The following is a 21,538-nucleotide window of genomic DNA, read 5'->3' on the forward strand; positions in this document are numbered from 1 at the left end:
AGAGATCCAGGCTCCCCAAGAGCTCCTATGCTGCAAGCACATTCCTGTGTGCCTGGCCCAGATGTGAGTGGCCAGTGCACACTGGCCCAGCACTCACCTCCCAGCTCACAGCAGCTTGTTCTCTCTATTTATCAAAATTCTATGCATCTTAATGCTCATCCTTTAAAAATAAAAAGTCCTGCAGACACAGCAATACGCCCTGGGCCTGCTTTATCTTTGACATCAGGAACAAAACAGAATAAAAAAGCACTGGGCAAACTTTCTTCACTTTTATTAGAATTTTCTTAACTTCTTCAGACTATGGAGCTGCAAAGGGCCTTGAGAATGTGAAGCCAATTCTTAGTTTTATAAATTAGGATTTGGAGCAAGGTCACCTCCCAAGATCTGCAGCTAGGACTGGAGTTGTAAATCGCCTGAAAACTCCCTGCCCACACCCATCACACATCATTCCTGCTCGCAGGATGACAGTCTCCATCGCAAGGTGCACAACTGCAGTCTTCTCAGAAGGACTCTCCTTCAATGAGGATGTCAGCCTTCATTTGGAGAAGAGGGAGTTTGCAGAATGGACTCCGGACAGCCTGGGATGTATAAAGGCGATACCTGGAAGAGGGTCAGGAGGCAAAACAAGTCACAAACATACCAATTGGAATAGCTTCACAGATACTGGCAGAGAGGGGCACCCAGATTCCAGCCCTGGGATGGCTCCAGACTTAGCTTTGAGGTTGGGAGGGACTCAGAGATGGGACCCTCCACTCCCACAGGGCTGCAGTCATGACAATGGCTAAATGCCACTGTGTCTCTGGTTTCCCTGTTCTTATGAAATTGGATAGCTGTCCAAGTTCTCAACTCTACCAAGTTCAGAATCTGCTTTTTTTCCCCCTATTAATATGAAGTAGAAACTTATCATCTGGATCAAGATTAATTCTTTTCAAAATCAACATAAGCAGGTCTATTTTTGTATGTTTAATGATATGAATAAGAACAGTTCCTCCCAAGCCACCTAAGGTTCTTCCCACCAAAGAAGTTGTTTACTCATGCAGACAAACTTTGTTAAAATACACACACACACACACACACACACACACACACACACACACACACATGCTGGGCCAGTGTGCATATTTTTTTTTTCCCAACCTATCTGTGTTTTCCCCTTTCTGGTTTGGCCTGTGTAGGTAAAATAAGAAACTGAAAATTTAACTAATTTTGTAAATCCATCTAGCTCCATAATAAGCTACAAATCCTGCACTGGGAAGGGATAGGTTAGTCAATAGTCTTCATAGGTGGCCCTACTACTCTGGGCCTCAGTTTCTCCAATTATAAAAATTGATAGAAGATGGAAAGATTTATGTAATGAAACTTGACGTTCAAGGGCCCCACTTTCACAAGAAATTTCAAGGCTTGTAAGTAGTATATTTATAATTTTTTTTAAAGAAGGCACCCAAATTGCATATGCCTAAGACTGTAAAACCTGATCCATCCCCAGATGGTATCATTAAGCTAATTCAGAGGCACTAAAGATTTACAACATTTTGAAGAAGAAAAAAAAACACTCCTTAAAAGACTGAAAACCATGATTCCTTATCAGTTTTTGAAACTTTTTTTTTAAACCAATACTAAAGAGTTGGAGATGTTGGTAACGGCAGCAGCTAACACCAGATATTCATTAACATGATTCTATTGAAAAGCTACAGAGCTTTCAGTTACAATGGTGTCTATTATTAATGAAGAGATAAGGAGTTTCCACTGTGAAAAATAAAACTAAGCTCATACAAAATTCAATGTAGCTAATTTGAATTGAAAGTTGCAAAGCAGGAGGAAGCCAGGAAGGGTAGAAAAAAGAAGTAGGAAAGACTGTGAAGCAGAGAAGTAGTGGGAGACTGGTCTCTAGAGAAAAAAAAAATACCATCCTCTTATCTTGGGGCCTCTGCACACTATGAAGAAGACACTACCTGACCCCAGCTAATGTTCTATGTAGCAACTGAGAACAAAATACAGAACAGACCCCCTTCTTTGCTAAAAAATTACAATGATGTGGTATAAGAGGATTCAATCATTCATTGTTCATTCAACAAATATTTTCATTATTTGTAGCTTCATGCTAGGGACATAATGATGAGCAAAGTAGACATAACCCCTGTGTCCAGTCTGGAGGGAATGTGGCCTTGCAGAGGCTAGTGTGATTTAGTGTGATATGTGTTTTATCGATGGAGGCAGGGGATATTAGGGGAACACAAAGAGGGGCATCTAATCTACTCAGGATCCAGAAAATCATGTGAGACCTGCAAAATGAGTAGGCATCCACTAGAAAAAGGTATGAGAAATGTGTTTTTGGCAGAACAGAAAGGGAAGCCGTGTTCTGAAGCACCATGGACTGTGTGTGTTGGTGTTGAGGGAGGAGAGTAGAGGAGGCATTATTTAAGCAGCTGATAGGTCATATGGGTTTTGAAAGCCTTGGTAAAAAGTATGGACTTCACCTCAAATGACAGGAGACTGACTATGATAATGCCCAGATGGTGTGGGGGACTTTCTGCAAGATTGGGAACAAGGAGAGCCAGCTAGGGAGCCACAGCAATTGAGGCAAAAGATGATCATAATCCAAACAGAAAACACAACCACTTATGAAGGGATGGACATGTATTCAAAAATTATTTAAGAGGCAAAATAGACATGCTGTGATAGTTGGTTAGAAATGAGGTGTGAGGTGCCCAAGGAATCTAGGATGACCTCAGATACATCTGACTTGAACAGTTGGGCAGCCAGATGGTAGGACCATTTGTGACTCCAGGAGGAGCCTGTTCAGTGCTTGCGAACTGAATCGCCATTAGGCTAAAAGGAGGCTTCAGATTCCACAGCAGAAGGTCAAGTTGAAATGCCCAAGAAAGATGGACTTACTACAATATTGAGGTCAGGAGAGAGGAAGAAAAAGCAAGAGGTTGAGGAGTTCAGCTGAAAAGATGTTCAGATGAGAAAAGCAGGCTACAAAACCATATGTACACTAAGATACACACATATGCACAGAATGTGGACAAGGAAGAGATGGAGATGTCTCCATCAATGTTGTAGTTAATTTCTTAGATCACTGGTGACTTGTAGTTTTTTGTTTGTTTGTTTGTTTTGTTTTGTTTTGTTTTCTGCTTGGCTGTATTTGAGAAATTAAAGATTACACAATAAGTGTGAGGTATTTTGTAATAAAAAATTATTTTTTGAAAAGTGGTTATGTAAGTGAGTGAGACATTATGAAAGGCTAAAGGCAATCAAAGCCAGGTGGGCATAGTGGTGCACACTTAAAATCCCAGCTACTGGGAAGGTGGAGGCAGGACAATCACAAATTCAAATTTAACTTAAAGAACTTAATTGAAAAGGGATTAAAGGAGGTAAGATGATTTGCTGTCTCACAAACTTGGTTGGAATCATTTGCAATGTTTAAAATATACTGGGCCTAAATCCCATCTCCAGAGATTCTGATTCAATTGGCAAAAGGTGTTGTCTGAGCCCCAGAGATATTTTTTTTAATGTTCTCCAGGTGATTTTAATGGCAGCAAAGATGGAAAACCACTTAAGTAATTATGAGAAGTAAGAAGGATAACGTTTTAGACTGTCAGCCTGAGTTAATTAAAAATAAGCAAGAATCTTGAGAAGGTTCTCGTGGTCAGGCCCTGAAGCACAGTCTAAGATTATTCATGAGACAGCATCCCAAGGCTGGGCATGGGGTTCATCAAACAGCATGCTCTCAAATGACCGGTAAAGTGAGCTGAACTCAAACTAACATAAATAAATAAATAATAAAGGAACTCCAAGAAACTCTGCAAAAAAAAAAAAAATGGACATTTTACAGGGAAAGAAAATCTGAGATCCTGGAAGGTTCTCCATAGTTCAGAACAGGTGGGAAATGTTAATGTATTCAAGGCAAGCAGCTTGCACATCCCTAGGTGTTAACTCAGCAAAGGGCAGCAACTCAGCTGAACACCTTCAATGCATGAAAGACAGCACATGGATTATTCACTAACATGAAGAAATGATTTTCAAACAATCTGTCACCAGAGTGTTAGCAGTGGTTGTCCATGCCAAACTGCAGTTTTCCTGGCAGGATCACCCTTCCAGGGACACTGGAGATGATGCCACCTTTGAATTCAGTTTCCTCCACAGTCTAGCCTTGATTTCTCAGGTAAGGTATCTCATTGTCCTGACCTCACACTCTGCATCTGTGAAAGAATACTGCTACTTTTTTTCATAGGTTTCCCAGATTTAAATACTCAATAATTTGTGAAAGCAGATAATTAGGCTTTTCAACATTTCCTGATTGCTAGAGTTTGAAATAGGAAGAGAGACTACAGAGCTGTTAAAGTCAGCTTGGGTGTGGGTGGTGGCTCAGTGGGAGAGCTTTTGTTTCGTGGGGTTGAGGCCCTGTGCTCCATATCCAGCACTGCAAAAGAAAACATCTGTACGGGTCTTCTTGTCTCTCTTTCTTTCACCTGTCATCTTCCTTTAATCTCAAAGGAAGGTGGCTAGAGAGTAGAATACTTCTTAGTAAATTAATGGCATAGAGTAGGTGGGCCTTTGAAAAACATAAAAATTTAAGAAGCAGAATCAATGAGCTCAAAATTTTATGTAAAATATCTTGATGTTAATAATCTGCAGAATGTTGACAATAGTTATTAAAATGGAAACTCTACAGAAAGACTAATGGCAATCATAGCCAGGTGGGCATAATGGTGCACACTTAAAATCCCAGCTACTGGGAAGGTGGAGGCAGGACAATCACAAATTCCAGGATAACCTGAGATATTTAGCAAGACCCTGTCTCAAAATAAAAAGGGCTGGGGATGTAGCTCAGTGGTAGAACTCTTGCCTAGCACAAAGGTAGGCCCTAGGTTTGATCCCCAGTGTGAAAAGAAAAGAAAAAATAATTGTAGTGATATGGAGAGAGGGGTTGCTTATATTTCATTAAACCTGAAGTGCTTTTATTATAAGGTACACCATTGTATACATGATTAAGGGAAAGAGACGTTCCTAAACTATGACACGATGCTTTCTTTACTCATATATTTTTTCCTTATTGAGAGAACTTTTAGATTTATTTAAACATCTGTTGTTACATGTACCACTCTTGTATGTATCTAAAAAAGGAAACAAGCAAAATTAATTGGTTAAGGTGTTTCTCAAAACTTTGTCATTCCCGTTTTTCTGAATCACTTTTTTGTCATCGATACCCACATTCTTTACACAGTGATGTCTCTAGGCTTTCGGGTGAATTGATGACATGCTCTCATTTTCTCCTGTATTTTCTTATGAACCTTTGACATTTCTCTTTGCACACTTTTTTTGCCTAGTGTGTGATAGACAATGTCTTCACTATATCTTGATAACAAAACATAACTCAGCTTTATCTACTTGTGGCCGTCTTCCCTTCTTAAGTCCAGTAAAGCCTTGCTTCTCAAACTTCTGTGTTCATACAAATCACTTGGGAATCTCGTTACAGCAACTATAAGTCTGGGCTAGAGTTGCAATTCTGCCTTTCTCACAAGCTCCCAGATGAGGCCAATAGTGCTGGTCCCAGACCGACTTTAGGTAGCAAAGCTATAAAGCAATTGATCCAAGTGGTTGCTTTTTTTTTTTTGCAAGGAAACATGGGAGTGTGATTATTCCTCCAACAAATGTTTGTTTTGCTAATATCAAATTTATGCCCTGTTCCTCTGTTTCCAGTACTCTTCTGTGTGTGCAATAATTTTTCATTTCAATGCCAAATTGTAGTATAATCTTTTTGAAATCACTTAAATAGCAATGAACTCAAGATGTATAGCATTAGCAATGCACATAATTCATTGAGGTGATGGCAGAGTGCAGAGTTAGGGCCAAGTTAAGGCTGCACAGTCAACGATGCACCCCAAGGCCAACTGTAATGCACAACCGACTACAAGCTGCACCCCAATGTCAGATGCTAAAAAAACAGAAAATATATGGCTTCAGATCAAGGCAATACGGAGAAGCTGTTGCAAACCTCTGTACTATTTTAGCTTCTGCTCTTTGCAGTTTTTTTTTTTCTTTTTCTATTTAAGAAAGTGCTGAAATCAGCATTAGGAAGTATGAGTGAAAGCAACAATAACTCTAGCGTGCTTCTCACTCTCTTTGCTTTTAACCTTTCGGCTTCACCTTTGTGAGTACAACACACAGGATGAAGCCTCTCAGGGTGAGCACCAGGGATTGTGTTTACAGATGACTTCCCAGCAGGCAGAGACACCTGAGCACTTCTTGCAAATTCCTAGCTCTGACCCAGTTGACTGAAGCAGCATCTCTGGGTCCCATCCAGGAAACCCTTCAAGTCCCCCAGGAGAGGCTGAGGCCACTCAAGATTGAGATCCACTGGTTTAGGGTCTTTGGACCTTCCAACAGGATTTAATTCCCTTTCATTAGAAGGCACTTACCATGTAGCCAACACTTCCAGGTGTTATGGGGTCCCAGCAGCACTCCTCCCCACCTAACGGAGCTTATACTCCAAATAGGATAAAAGAAAGAGAACACTATGGGCACTCAGAAGGGGGAAGGAAGAGGGTTATTTTCAGTAGATATGATTTAAAACGGTTTTTGGAAGAAGGTGGGAAATGTGCACAGAATGGGAGTGAGAAAATGTGCTTCAGGCAGGTGGCAGAGCATAAGCAAGGGCAAGGAGGTCAGCATGACAGAGTCCTGCGCCACGGACAGTAGGCCAGGTGTTCTAAAGAGATAGTTCAGGTAATAGAATCAGAAAATAGATACTTAGAAATTTAACTGAGAGTATAGTGATGCCCCAGGAGAATTTGCCATTTTGTATCAATCCTTCCATCATTTGATTGGAGTTAATTTGTTATTTTACTTACTTCAATGCTTCTTTTTCTTCCCTCTTCAAGTTCAGAGAGAAGAGACCCAGAGCCTGTAGTTTTTCATCAGGGCCTCAGGACACATCCCAATCTTTTCCTTGGTGCAGGCTTTCCTAAATGTACTTCTAAACGGCCTCCTCTGTCCAACTCCCCTGCCGTCAGCTGGTGCACAAGGAGAAATGCAAGCTCATTGCAATAGTAATCTGAGCAAAACACAACTAGAGAGGAAATTTTGCTGCTCTGTTGCAAATAGCATATGGTACATCACAAAAGCCAAAAGAAATGATTTTTTAATCATCTGCTGTTCAGGATTATCCACGCTCCCTTTCCTTAACGTGGATAATTGAAGGTTGGCTGTATTTGGATTTCAAAGTACTTTGGACTTTATTGAAAACCAAGGCGCCCAGTTGGCTCCCTGCCCCCAGTGGGTATCCATGCCTGTAATTAAATTGATCTGCAAAGGGAGGGCAAGGAGGTGCCTCTGACGTGAGTAGTTACCAGAGAAAGACAATTGACATGTTTGTGTGTTGCACATGTGTCCCACATGTGGGAACAAAATGATAGCAACTGCTTTCCTTCAGGAGAGAAGCTCCTTGTGCTGTGGCCCTATGGTGCCCTTCTCTCTGGATATTTCAGATCTGCCCTCCAAACAAGGCTGCACACCTTTTAGAGTAAGACCTTACTATGGCTCCGGTGGGTCTCACAGTGATGCAAGCAGAGACATTAGAGGGGATTTGTTTTTTAGTTGGGCAAAAATTAGCCAACACATGTACACACACATTCTGGGAGCTGAAATTTTAAGTCAAGGGAACCAATGAATTTAGCATAGTTAGAAAAAAACATTTTTTTCCCATGCAGGTGTGTGCAATTTGTGTGTGAGAAGAAAAGTGGGCAGCCTCTTCAAGGATCCGTGGGCTCAGGAGCAGAAAGTGTGTTATTTCAAACAGAGCTCTCCCTATATTCAGGGGACAGATGAGGTAAAAAGAAAAGGCATGAGGCAGCCCTTCACCTGGATGTGTTTTCCATCTAGGCAAGAAGGAAGAACATTTTTTAAAATAAAAACACAGGGGTCTGGGGTTGTGGTTCAACGGGAAGGTGCCACAGTCTGGCTGGGCACAAATCACGAGCCACTCAAGCAGGAACAAACTTTATTTCTGAACTCTACCAGCACACTCCACACACGCTCCCTGGGAGCTCTCTCCAACGCCACACAGCTCCTCCAGGAACCACCAACCGGAAATCCCTCCTCCGGCACTTCCCCAACCAATGCGAACTCTTCAGGAATCCCCGCAAGAGCTCAACCGGAACTCAACGGGAACTCCTCGAGAACTCAAAAGTCATCATCTTAGTGGCTTGCTGGCGTCACCTCTCAACCACTACTTCTGAGCAAAAATGCCAGCGTCATCCCGACTTGGCTGTGGCCCTCAACAGGAAGGCGCTGGCCTAGCATATGGGAGATGCTGGGTTTGATCCTCAGCACCACATAAAAATAAATAAATAAATGAAATAAAGGTATTGTGTCCAACTACAACTAAAAAAAAAATAATAATAAAATAAAAATAAAAACTTAGGAACACACACAAAGCAAGCAGTTGAGGATGTTCTCGGCAGCTGCAGGGGCTCCTTATGGATTGGAGGGTGGAGATATTGGGAGTGGGTGAGGGGCCAGGTTGTCACTGGTTGGGCTGCTGGCTAAGCCAACTTGGGGGCCATGGAATCAAAGCATAGATATGTCAGAGCAGGACTGGAACCCTGTTCTGGCTGGCCAGCTCAGGAGATGCATCAACTAAAGCGTCTTGGGCACTGTCAATGACTTACCTGCACCGTATTCCTCCCAGTTGCCAGTGGCCATAGACAGTGTTATTCTGCCCCACAGAGCCAAACTCAGTCCCCTGTTGAAAAGCAGAAGCTGGATGTGGGCATCATGTTTGGCCCCACTTTTCTTTGCTGCAGACAGGACACACACACCCCTTATCACTATCCCCCCTTAGCAGCCTCTCCCCACCATTCCCCCTCCATGCTCCCCCCCATCAGCATCCTGCTGCAGCCACGCCCACATCTGGTTTGCCATCTGGCCCCAGCTGGCCCAGGAGAAAGGGCCAGAATCCAGGAAGGCACAGCACATGTGCAGTGGCCAGGCCTGCCTCTCACTCTTGCTTCTCCAGCTCCTCAACCCACTTTTCTGCCGCACCCCTGAGACACTGCTCCACTTACCTTTATAATGTCACATGCTCCCATCAAGATTCCCTGCACTTTCCTGGAGCTTATTACTGAATATTTATGCCTCTCCACTGTCCCTTGGCACCACACAAACACTGAGAGACGGCAACCCTGCACAGCCAGCTGGCTCGCCACTGAAATGAGAATGAGCGTCTGGGCAGGAAGGATAGCCATCCAAGGCGTCATTTTGTGCCCTCCTTGGAGAGGACAGCCCTGCCATTTTCATGATTAAACCCACTAACCACTCCCACCAGCCTCTGCGACAGCTTCTCCTGACCATAGTGGTTACTGATTAAAGAGAAGCTGGGTTATTTTTCTTAGAAGATAATTAAAACCAAACACACAGAGATAGAGAGTTCTGTCCACTGCAGTGTTCTTGATGGGAATTACAGATTGCTCAACCCATCTTTGTTGTGACACCAGGCATCCCTGGTCACCTAGGAGATGGTCCAGGGATATGTGCTGAGTCCAAGCAAGTGCGCATGTCATAGAGGTGCAGCCACTATGGTCTTGCCCTTCACTGAGCATATGTATTGAGTCCCCTGGATCATCAGGCACTGTGCGGGTCCCTGAGTGCAGAAGCAATATGTTCCCAGGCTCCCTCTGCACAGGGACCCGGTCAGTATGAATGGAGTGGCTGAAGGAAGGATTCAGGAAGTCCCCTCTCAGGCTGCTATATGATGGTTGGTTCTGCTCCAGATAAGGAGCCATCCATCAGCCTCCAAGGCACTCACTGTCCCTCTGGTTTGGGAACAGTGAACTGTCCGTTGGCAGTTTTCCCACAGGAATAGCAAATCTGTGCTTCAAATAAAGTTTCCTCTTAAAATAATAATAATAATAATAATAATAATAATAATAATAATAAGGCACTACCCTGGTGTATGAAAAACATATGAAAAATGTGTGCCTGACTAGTGAGTGCACCCTGGATGGCTCAAGGATTTCTGCATGGAAGGATGTGGAGGCAGCGACTTGATCAGAAATATTCTGGCCAGGTCTCTGCTCATTGAGCACACTGGTTATTTGGGAGATGCTGATGGAAGCTTGGAGGTTAGACTCTCTCCCATTGCTTCCAGCAGTCTTTGGTAGCATCCCAAATTGAGCATTTGTTTTGTGAACAAAGACAGCATAAGAAATCAGAGGAACCACTTTCTGGTTTTGACTCTAATCAGCTAGGGGACTTTGCACCATCCCAGAATTCTTCTAAGCCTCAGGATTCTCATCTGTAAAGAAGTTGGGATTGGGCCACATCATCTGTAGGCCTTTGGGAAGCAAAATAAATTGGAGATACAGTCCCTAAACCAGAAAAAGCTAATGATGGTGAACATATAGCACCAAAAGGAAAAATTGTACCTAACTGTAAATGGTGGAAGTAATGGAAAGTTCTTGCATTTTGTCCACAGGCATCTATCACCACTACTTCTGGCAACAGCCCCAACACATTGCTTAAGCATTGTCTAATTAATCCTCACATAACACCAAAGTAGCTCTGCTTCCATGTTTCCCAGATGACTGCGTAAGGCTAAGGGGAAAAAATTGAGTGACTTAGCCAAGGTGATAGTCCGTAAGGGTCATATGAAGGCTAAACTTAAGGTGGTCTGATCCCAATGCTGCCTTCAGTACTCTACCCCCAGGGCCCCCAGAGGCTTTTCTCTGGGGAAGGCAGCAGCCTGGCTGACTTGATAGAGCCTGGGTTAGGGATGGTTAGCCTGAAGGCAGAGCGACCTGCAATTTGCGTTCTTTCTATTTATACAGGACTTTTTCTTCAAAGTACTCCACCTGTTTCTGCAAAATTACTATTACAAACCTTTACCAGGCAAGTCAAGAAGAGACAAGATGCACAATGACAACAGATGTTCTCCAGCCTGAGGAACTGAGGAGCGTCCTGCTTCATCAATTGATGAGGCTGACAGGGCCTAGGATTCACAGTGCGGGCCTCTGTTTTTTCTGCAAGAAGTCATGTGGTGCCTCACAGATGTTTAATCCTTACTGTCCATTGGCCACAGCAACAGGGTACAAGGTGATGAAGCTCGTTATGTTGTAAAGAGTGGCGAACATCTTGCCCTGGTCCCTTGGGCTCCTCTCCTGTGAGATCCACTGAGGAAGGCTTTTCTGAGCTGCATTCAGTCTCAGTTGTCTCCCCAACCCTGCCCCAAGGTGGGGCTTCATTTCTCTGAGCTGGGCTCACACGGACCTAAGTCCACCTCCTGGGCCTGAGGTCTTTCTGGCAGCCAGCTGCTGACTGTCCAGGATTTTGTTCTCAGGAATGAGCCATGTGTTCTCACTAGGCTAAGGCTTCCAAACGGCATCCAGCGGGTTAGTGGTAGAGGATGCAGGGAAAGACCCAGGGATGCCCTGGCTCCCCTGCAAGCCCTAGGCTCTTAGTGAGGGGTGATGCTCCATTCATCCATGGTGGCATGCTCAATAGCCCACCAGGAACCCTTTCTAGGCCTGGGTTAATGTCTTCCGCACCTCTCTGTCAGGCCATGGGGTTGCTACCTCACACCAGCCTACTCTGCACTCCTCCACCTGGACATGCAAAAATCCTTTGGATGGCCCTGCAGAATGGAACTTGGGAAACTACTCAGCGTGGAGTCTGAACTTAGCTACAAAAGATGAAATGACAGTATTCATCTGATACAAGTATTGACTACCTTAAGCTGTTCTCAGACAAATAGTGTCTGGACATGCCAGATTTTGTCTGGCTTTTGACAGCACCCCTTAGGCTTGTACTAAATGACCATCTGGCTCCTGACCTCTCAGGATCAGAATTCCCATAACTCCTTGGTCTTCAAGGAGGGAGGCGCATCAGAACCAGGGAGTCCTGTGGGACAGGACCACATCCCAAAGTCTTTAATTAAAGGAAGGTTCTGCAGAATCAAGCATCTCAGGTTATCTCAGTTAACAACAAAGACAGTTTCACTCCACTGCAGACTGTCGGCTAGCAATTCTCAGCTGAACATCAGTGGACAACATATACTGCACAGCCAAAAGCAGCAAGAGACCAATGCTTCTCCCTGTTGTCTCCATTTTCTCCTTCACTGAGATGGAGAATCCCCTCATCATCTCTCTCTAGGATGGTCAAATTCTCACCACCAGGGAACAAAGCAGCCACCGGCATCTATAGGTGCCATTCATGGCCAGGTGACCACAGTGGTTGGCCAAGCTGCAGTGATGCCCAGCACACCCCCACTTCTGAGTTTGGCTCTGTGACAGCCATACCTCAGTAGCAGCTACCACCCTGAACCAGAAGGACTCTATGCTATTGAACAGGGACCCCTCTCAGACCCAGTGAGATCAGGGTCAGGGTGGATATCTTTGGGAACAGCCTGGCTCTTGCAGGAAGAAAGCCATGCATCTATTCTCCCTTGGACTAATTAGCTCAAAGAAAGCAATGATAATCTTGCTATACAATGTTGTTTGAGGTACCAGATATGAGTGCCATAATCAATATCTGACACTTTTTAAGCACTATTCTGAACATACTTGGCTATTAACGAATTAGTCCCATTACAACTTTTTCAGGTAGATACTAAAATTATGACCACTTTACAATTAATTGAGGCACAGAATTTGTATGTAATTTGTCTGTGATTACATGTCAAGGAAGAAGAAGAGCAGAAAAGTAAGCCCTATTGTGGCCTGCTTCCAGAGGTCTCTGTAGCTTGGACATGAGAACAGGGTACCAGATGGAACTGAAATTCTGACAGACAAGTCAGTGCTCAGGGATCTGTCCAGTTGGACAGCAGTGGTGACAAGGGCACCATCTGCCTAATAGGATGGCTAGGGTAGTCAGGACCTCTGGGGTCAAGGTTTTCCTAACTGAGGTCATAGATATGTGATTGGGTGACATAAAAGTACCATCAGAGTGTTCTAAACAGGTGAACCTGGTAAAGCAGAGAGAAAACCCACCAGCCATGGATACCTGAAGTGTTGGGGTAACTTTAACTTCTGCTTCCCATCTTCTCTCTTCACATACACACAACAAAAACGCACCTGCAAACACAAGCACACCACAAACACCACACAAACACACCTGCAAATAAGACAGCAGGAGAGAGGGATCAGAATCCAGCTCCAAGGAGCATTCCTGTCAGCCATCTCCTGCTCCAGGGCTGCTGGATTGGTCTTAGGGGATCCCTGGTGCCTCTCACCTCTCCTTCAGCCAGGGATCTGGACACCTGGAGAGCAGGCATTGAAGGCACAGAGGAGAACCAAACAAAACCTGCCTGATATGACTGAAGTTGGCATTGTTTGTGTGTAATTCATAAGTGTGCTCTCACCGTGAGGCAAAAGCCACCCACCTTCTCTAACTGTGTGCATCTATTGGTGACAGCCCAACCTTGCTGAGACCTTCTGTAAGGGAATGAACTGGATGCATTGTTAGGAGTAACGGCTCCTGCTGTAACAAGTGGGGAGTGGGAAACATTGAATGGTTCTGCTCAAGCAGAAGAGCAGAGGGTAAGGGCAGAGGGCAGCTAAGGGAGGACAGAGGGAATCAGGGTTTAAAGGAGGTTCAGAATAGGGAGGAGGTCAATGCTTCCCAGGAGGCTGAAAAGGTGGAGGCATAGCCACTCCTTTGGGTGGCCAGGGAGCAGTGGTAAAAAGGCAGCCTGACCCTTGGATGATGATGAGTAAAGCAGATAACAGGAACTTCTCTAGGAACCAGGCCATGCAGGGCCTGAGATGGAAGTAGGTAGACTCAGCTGACTGAGCAAGGAATCAGAAACCGGGAAAAGAACTTTGAGGAAGAGCAGTGTCCTGGGCTGGACAAACACATCTGAGTCAGCACTTATTGAGAAGGAGGTGAGAAGAAAAGTGGAAGACAGTATTTCTGAGTCTCCACTCCAGAAGGGGGCTGTTAAGGGAGGCTTCAGTCTCAATAGGACATGAAAATGCCCCTTCCACAAACATACAACACACACACACACACACACACACACACACACACACACACACCCCTCCTGCAAAGATGCAACATATATGTATGCGAACAGATGGTCACACACATGCACAAACACCGTATCTGACTATGACCACATTCTTGAGGCCTGATTCTGGAACCGTGCCACCGTCTTACAAGGAATTTTAAAATGGCAGTGGCTATGTTCTGTTGAATAAAGTCCAATAAGGCTTCCTTGTTCTATTCTCCATTGAATGCTGGTGCAGTGAGGTTTTAGCTATTAGAATCACAAGCCATCTCAAACGATCATCTAGTACCTAAGGGAACAGGCCAGACCCCACCCAAGTCTTCCTCAGTGACTTGGTCACCTCATGAAAATTCTCTCCCTCAAAATCCTAGGAGAGTTGATGAGGTCTTCTTAGTGGGGGAAATGGTGCCAGCTACAGAGATTTATAACCAGACTTGTAATCTTCCACTATTTGTTTATATTTATTTATCAGCACTTCAAGCATGGATTTTTATTGGAATCTATCACTTTAGATTCAACACCGGTCTTCTTGCAGATCCACTCCCTCATGATGGGAGAGAGAGTCACTATGGGGCTTGTATGTGCAGAGTATAAACTCTACGGGGGCAGGCCAGGCACATTGTGTATTTTAAAAGAGAAATTAAAAGTGCAACAATCCAACAGTAATTGTCCCAAAAGTTCAGAAAAGCACTCAAATCCCAAAGTGTCTGTCACTGCAGACCTCATCTCCTACAACCCATGTCCTTCATGTCTTTATGTACAATGTATTCAGTTCAGAATTATCCCAGTGGTCCTAGTACCACTAAGGACATGGACTGGCAAGCTTCGGTCCTTTATTTGGAGAAAAATCAAACCCACTAATCAGCGAATGCATCCAGGGCAGCGAAAGTAGTGGAGAGTGGAGAGGAGAGAGAAAGCTCTCTCTGCAGCTTTCATCGTCTAACAACTCAGCCATTAAGCCAAGCATCGAAAAACACAATTTCCACAAGTTCTTGGCTTTTGATGTAAACTGTTTCTTCTAGCAGGGCAAAGATGAAAGTTCTTGAAGGCAGCATTGTTTTAGTGCTGCTGTCTAGCACTTCAGTAGGAGTGCAACATGGATTGTCACAATCCATGTGATGCTTTACTGAGTGGGCACCTTCCACCTCCCCAGGCCTCTCCTCTGGTGCCGTTGCCAAGGGGAGCAGGGAAAGATGATCACTTTTAGCCATGACCTTTCTGCTAGGAAATCTCTTAGTTGATCAGTGCCTGATATGTTTAATGTGATATTTGCTGGATGACCTTCATTAACTGCTAAGGTCAAGTGCACTGTTGGAGGAGGGAGCCAGGAGACATGGTAAGAGTGGTAAGGAGACCATCAAAGAAAACAGAATTTCAGCCCTCCCCTGGGTGTGAACTGAATCCAGAAGAATTGAAAACAAGTCTCCAGGGCAATGACCACAGCATCCTGACACTAAAACTGCTCGTTCACCTGTAGATGTGTTGTAAACAGAGGTGAGGTCTGGCTGCCTGGAGGCTCAGTTTCCTCAGCCTCTGTGAGGAGCCAGAGTATTTGGGAAAAGGCATGGAACTCAGCAATTCTGTCTAGGAGTTTCCCACCCTTTCTAAAAAAAAAAACAACTCTTGTGGTGTTTCCTGCATGCCCAACCAGGAAATAGAGAGGACCCCTAAATGTAATTGCCAGTGAATTTTTTAAAGTCTGCATATGATTTGCAAGTGCCTAGAAAACCAGGCTATCAGAGCATTCTCAGGTAGTATCCAAGTTAAAATATTATTCTTGTGACCTCAAAGTGTCATTTCTTGGGTCTTGTCTTTATAGGCTCTCCCCCAGATCCTTTGCAATGGAGATCTAGTTCATGTGAAAAAGAAACAGACTAAAACAAAAAAGCACATGCCTGGGGCCCAAAGCTTCTGCATTTCCCTCCTGACTCTGCTTCTTACTAGCCAGGTGACTCTGGGCACGTTACCAAGGTTCTCTTAGCCCAGGTTTCATTGTCAGCAGGAGATAATCATTTGGAGTTCTTGGAACTACACGTCACAGAAAACAATGCTAAATGCTGATGCAATCAAGGGATTTGACTGGCTGGCAACTGAACCCTGAGGCTGACAGTAGCTCAGCCCGAAACTCCTGATCCCTTTTTCTTTGTGTGTCTTGGCTCATGGAAACAGCTGTAGCAGTTCCAAGTCTATATCCATCCACAACAAGGTTGGTAGAAAGAGAAACCATCTCCTCTAGTAACTCTCTCTTAAAAGAGAAAGCAAACGTGCTTTCCAGAAGCCTGTACCGACCTCTCCTTGTTTCCCATTGACCCAAAGGAGTCACATGTCATTTTTATACTAATTGCTGTGGCAAGAATGCCACACTCCCATTGGCCCTGAGCTGGGTTCCTCAGCCAGAGATGACAATTAAGCCCACCACAAAGCTGGGGTCAGAATCCTGTTACTGGGACTTCTGAAGGCTGAGGGCAAGGGCAGCAAAAGTAGTATGTGAATCTATTGCTTGGGTGGGCAGCAATTCCAGCAGAGTATCCAACTCATAGAGGTGGTAAGAATTAAATGAGATGTGTAAAATTACTTAGCCCAGTCTTGACTCACAGTAAATCTCAATAAGAGTTTCTCAAAGGTGGGAGCTTGGAGAAAATATAGGAGATGAAAATCCAGAAATGAGTCCCTTGCATATCTGAGGGCTGCAGTTTAGAAGGTGTGCTCTGGATAAGTTCTATTCCAATGACTAGACCACAACCTCACCCTAAAGGCAAATATTTAGTGTATTACAGTTAGAACATCCTCACAATCCTTCCAAATTCTGGAGTAGGAATCAGAAGACCATTTACTCCCTGAAAGACACAATATGTCTGAGCCTTCATTTCCTCCTGTTAATTCACTCGTAGTTATTTGCTAAACTATAAATGACCTTATATCATTTCCCCAGACGCCACCAATGCCACAGTGCTGTCCAGTAGAATTTCTCTGCAATAATGGAAATCTTTTGTACTGTCCAAAACGATAGCCACTGGCCACACATGGCTATTGAGCACTTGAAATGTGGCAAGCATGACTAAGGAGTTAAATTTTTAATCTTACTTGTAATTTGAATTTACACAGCAGTACTATATGGAACAGAGCAGCACTAGACTATATCTTCCCAAGAGCTGAGACAGAAGTTTCTGCTGCCTTTGCCAAAGCCCTGAGCCAAGCACAGAGCCCTTGGCAGGTTCTCCCTAAATGCATCTGATCAACTGGTCAAGTGATCCTAGTTTGCACAGAATCCTGAATAGCCCTGTTAAGTGAAGGTGAAGTGACTGAGCCTTAGCAGCCATGTGGTATGGCAGAGAGACACACAATTAGTCAGGGTGCTGAGAGCAGTGCTGCTTGCTCCGTTCTCTGCTACAATGGATTGTCACATTATCCAGGTTATGGTGGAGCTTGTCTTTGCATGTCTGCAGATATACATGTTAATTGTTTGTGTAAGTGAAAATGGCCCTGGAAAGGGGAGAGGAGCTCACCCTCCTCCTCTTCCCAAGTGCATGGCTCCATCCTGTCTCCTCCCACTCGTGGCACTTATTAAGATGAGATAGGCTTAAAACTAGGAAGTTAAACCCCTCTCCAAGAGCTCAGGGCCTTTTTGTATCCCTGCCTGACAGCTGAGAGAATCACCCCTTCTTCCATTGTGTTCAGCAAATGCCAACGCTGATGTTTTCTGGGGAGTGACAACAGCCAGGTCTGGCCTTTTCTTAGAGTGCCGATGGCTTTCATGAGTGCATGTCAACTCTGTCCTGGTGAGAGGGCCAGACCAATGGGTCCACAGCACCCTCAGGTAGATGTGACGACTCCCCTCCTCAAGATGATCAAAGTCCTGTCATTTTTTTTTTTAAAGAGAGAGTGAGAGAGGAGAGAGAGTGAGAGAGAGAGAGAGAATTTTTTAATATTTATTTTTTAGTTCTCGGTGGACACAACATCTTTGTTTGTATGTGGTGCTGAGGACCGAACCCGGGCCGCACGCATGCAAGGCGAGCACGCTACCGCTTGAGCCACATCCCCAGCCCCAGTCCTGTCATTTTTAAATGGACCCAGAGGTTGGATTTAGGGGCTGTCTTTCAGCTGGGATGGGGAGTAGCATCCGTAGGAAATGCTCTGCTTCTGAGCCCAGCCTTGAAGCTCAATTAACTGATGAAATCGCTTCCTCTTCTCTGACATTTATTACGGTCTGGGCACCACCTAGGGGCCACTGTCTGAAATTCAGACTCTGAATTCCAGCAATCAGCCTCTTTTTTTCTCATCAAACAAAAGATCTCAGAAAACCCTTCCTTGCTGAGTAGACTCCACTTTGCACCTCCCTCCCCAAGGTGGCTTCCTATGATCCCACACCTTCCTCTCATGCATCCCTGGGCCTGAGGGAGGCCTGCACAGTCAGAAGCCTTTCCATGGGTTCCAGCCTTTCCTGGTTGTCTTCACACTTAAGGAAGACACTGAAGAAAGATGGTGAAACTTCCTGCTCCTGTCCCAGAGCTATAGGAGCTCCCACAGCGCTGGGAGAGGCTTGCAGGCACCTGAGCGGCATTTCTGCCCAGGTTTTTCCCATTAGTCCTGAGAAACTGATGTGACTCCATTTTTGAGAAACCAGCCTCTGTCTCAGAGCAAAGCCTGTCCAAGGAAGGGAGCGTGACCCTTGTCCTTGGAAAAACCCACAGAGCACCCCTAAGCACATACCCACCCTGCTGAGTGTTTGTCTTCAAATAACAGGATAGATCTGTGGCGCCAGGTGTCCCTGACTCAGTCAGGCTAGGTGAAGACCCATAGCAACCCCCTAGCAACCACCAATCAGCATGAGAGAGGGAAAATACCTGGGATGCCAGATGACCCCCCACTAGTTTATGGTGGTTGATAACATGTTGGGAAACCATGTAGTTTAACATGTACACCCCTCGTGGCTTAAACCAATCAGTTCAAATGAATCCCCCTCTTGTACTAACCAATCACCCCAAATCAACTTGTTCCCACCAGTGAATATGCTAATCAATGTTAAGAATTGTTGTTTGATTTTCCCACGGTATAAAATGATTTGCTGTGTGATGTTGTGATGCATAGAGTATCCCCCCCAAAACCTATAAAATCTCACTAAACAAAAGACCGGGGCTCACTTCCTGGGACTGCTGCGTCGGGAACGATTGTGAGTCCAGGCTCGAGCTTGCAATAAAGACTCTTGTGTGATTGCATTGCATTCGGCTCCTGGAGGGTCCCACGAATTGGAGTCCCACGAATTTGGCATTATAGTCCCATTTACCCAGGACTAAAGAACCAGTCTATTCTATCCTCCAACCAGGACCATGTCTCTACTACACAGCTTGCCCCAGGGAAAGACCCTATACTAGAGGAACCAACCAAATATTTGATTGTCATTATTATTGTGCTAGTTTTTTATTGTGACAAAATATATATAATATAAAGTTTATTTATTTATTTTTTCATGGTGCTGGGTTAACCATCTTTAAGCACACAGCACAATGGCAGTAAGTTCACAAGGCTGAATAGCCCTCACCGCTATCCATTCCCAGAACTTTTCCATCATTCCAAACAAAACCTCCATCCCCATGAACCATTAACTGCCCATTTCTTGCTGCCCCCAGTCCTTGGTAACCGCTATTCTATTTTCTGTCTCTATGAATTTGCCTATTCTTGATACCTCATATAACTTGAATCACAATGTTTGTTCTTTTGTGTCTGATTTAGTCAAGAGTTTTTCGTTGTGGCCAATTTACTTAAGCAAAATGGACCTGGCTTTTCTGTTTTCTCTGAAGCAGAAATGGAAAAATCAGCACAATAGATTTCGACTATACCCAGCCTTACCACCAGCTCTAGCCATGATGTCTGGTGGGGTATGACTCTGACTACTGCCATGGTTGTGTGGAAAGAAGGAGCTGGGCTCCCGTGTCTCGAAACAAGGAAGAGTGACCTGTTTTAGGCCTAGGTGAATCAGGCCCTGGCTATTGAACGTCTCTTTGAAGCAAGAACAAAGGTCAGGCTGTCAATGTAGATAGATAATTGGGTGTGGGAGTCGAGGAGATAGGACTGGAAAGATGGAAGCTGATTCAAAAGAAAATAGAATAATACTTTCAGGACACATCCCCCTCACTCATGGCCAAAGTCATCTGCTTCTGGGGTTTAGAATGTTAATACCTTCAGGACACTTCCCCCTCCCCTAATCAATGACCAAAATGTCACATGCCTCCCAGGAGACTCTCTCCCAGCAGGAAATTATTAATGAGTATTCCCTGGGCAGCTCCCCCTGAATTGCCCCTCTCCTGCCTTTTTACCACATGGGCAGGATAAAGGGAAGGGACATGAGAAGTAAGAAACCTGGAAATTATAAAAAAGGAAAAGATTCACCTCCCTCTTGTGGGCACCCAGCTCTGGGCCCCCATCTCTGCAGAGATGTTTGTGTTACTATTCTTTAAATAAAATTTGTTTTGTACACTTTCCTTGGCATTTCCCAGATGTTCAATCTTCACATCTAGGGAAGTGGAACTCGGAACTTGTTGTCACCTGTAACCGGCAGTTACAGTTACCCTGGCCCAGTTTTAAAACCATCCAGAGAAGATCACCACTGTGAAATATGAGGAGAGGAGCTGCCACTGCACAGAGGTGTGTGTGTAAAAAGAAGACCTGGCCCTGGATGCAGGGGAGGGACAGGCAGTAAGCCACTTTGAGCTTCTGGACATGCTGGTGTGTGGTTTCTGGTTTGTGTGTCTGGATATAACCTGGGACCTCAAGGGAGTGATGTGTATATTTCTCCCTGCATCCAAAGAACTGACTGTGGTCTTTGCAGTCTTTTTCTTATTGCACCACGGAACCTTTGATAGAAATGGCTATTGCTATGTGTGTAGGTTTCAGTTGTTTTTATATTATGAAATCATAATTCTGAAAATGCCACTTCCTGAGGAAAGGGGGTTTGGAGCACTGGAGTAAGTCATGGTAATAGTAACAACTAACATTTATGCAGCACTAGATGTTTCATAAGGCATTTTTCATAGACATGATTTCATTTCTCAGCCCAGAGAACAGAGAAAGCAGGCGAGTTCATAGTGAGTAGCACCAGGAAAAAAAGAGACAACATTTATTGGTTTCAAGAAAATGATGATGATCTCAGATCTGAATTTGGGATTCAAACCTGAGACATCTCCTTGGCTGAAAATGGGGATTCAGAAGGAGTTCCCTCCAGAACAAGAAAACATCAGAGAAAAGCCTATTTAACAAGGAACTCTAGGAAACTGAGATGTGCAAGATCCAGGCTCCTCATGTGGATCTCCAGGCCAAGGCTTCTTAATCACTAGTGGGAAACACTGGGTTGGTTAACATTAACTTGCCCCCTCACAAGACTTCTCAGCGATTTTAAAATGCCAGTGTGCATTGTAACTCACCAACATGGGTCTGGGGTATCCAGTATAGGATTTCTCACACATATTTGATAATGGAATAGTGTTTGAGACCAATGTTTCTTAGGACACACATTGGAAAATGCAGATTAAGAAG

General features: G+C 44.4%; 1 long non-coding RNA gene across 1 annotated transcript; it reads right to left on the reverse strand.

Annotated features, from left to right (window-relative positions):
• Nucleotides 1-422: 422 nt before the first annotated feature.
• Nucleotides 423-8,750, reverse strand: LOC308631158. The gene is made up of 3 exons (XR_014018121.1): nucleotides 8,676-8,750; nucleotides 6,858-7,019; nucleotides 423-600 (listed from the first exon to the last, which is right to left on the reverse strand). It is a non-coding gene; the product is annotated as an uncharacterized lncRNA (long non-coding RNA).
• Between the last annotated feature and the right edge of the window lie 12,788 nt (nucleotides 8,751-21,538).

The sequence above is a fragment of the Spermophilus citellus genome (assembly GCF_964194105.1).
Source record: "Spermophilus citellus genome assembly, chromosome: 11".
Classification (NCBI taxonomy): domain Eukaryota; kingdom Metazoa; phylum Chordata; class Mammalia; order Rodentia; family Sciuridae; genus Spermophilus; species Spermophilus citellus.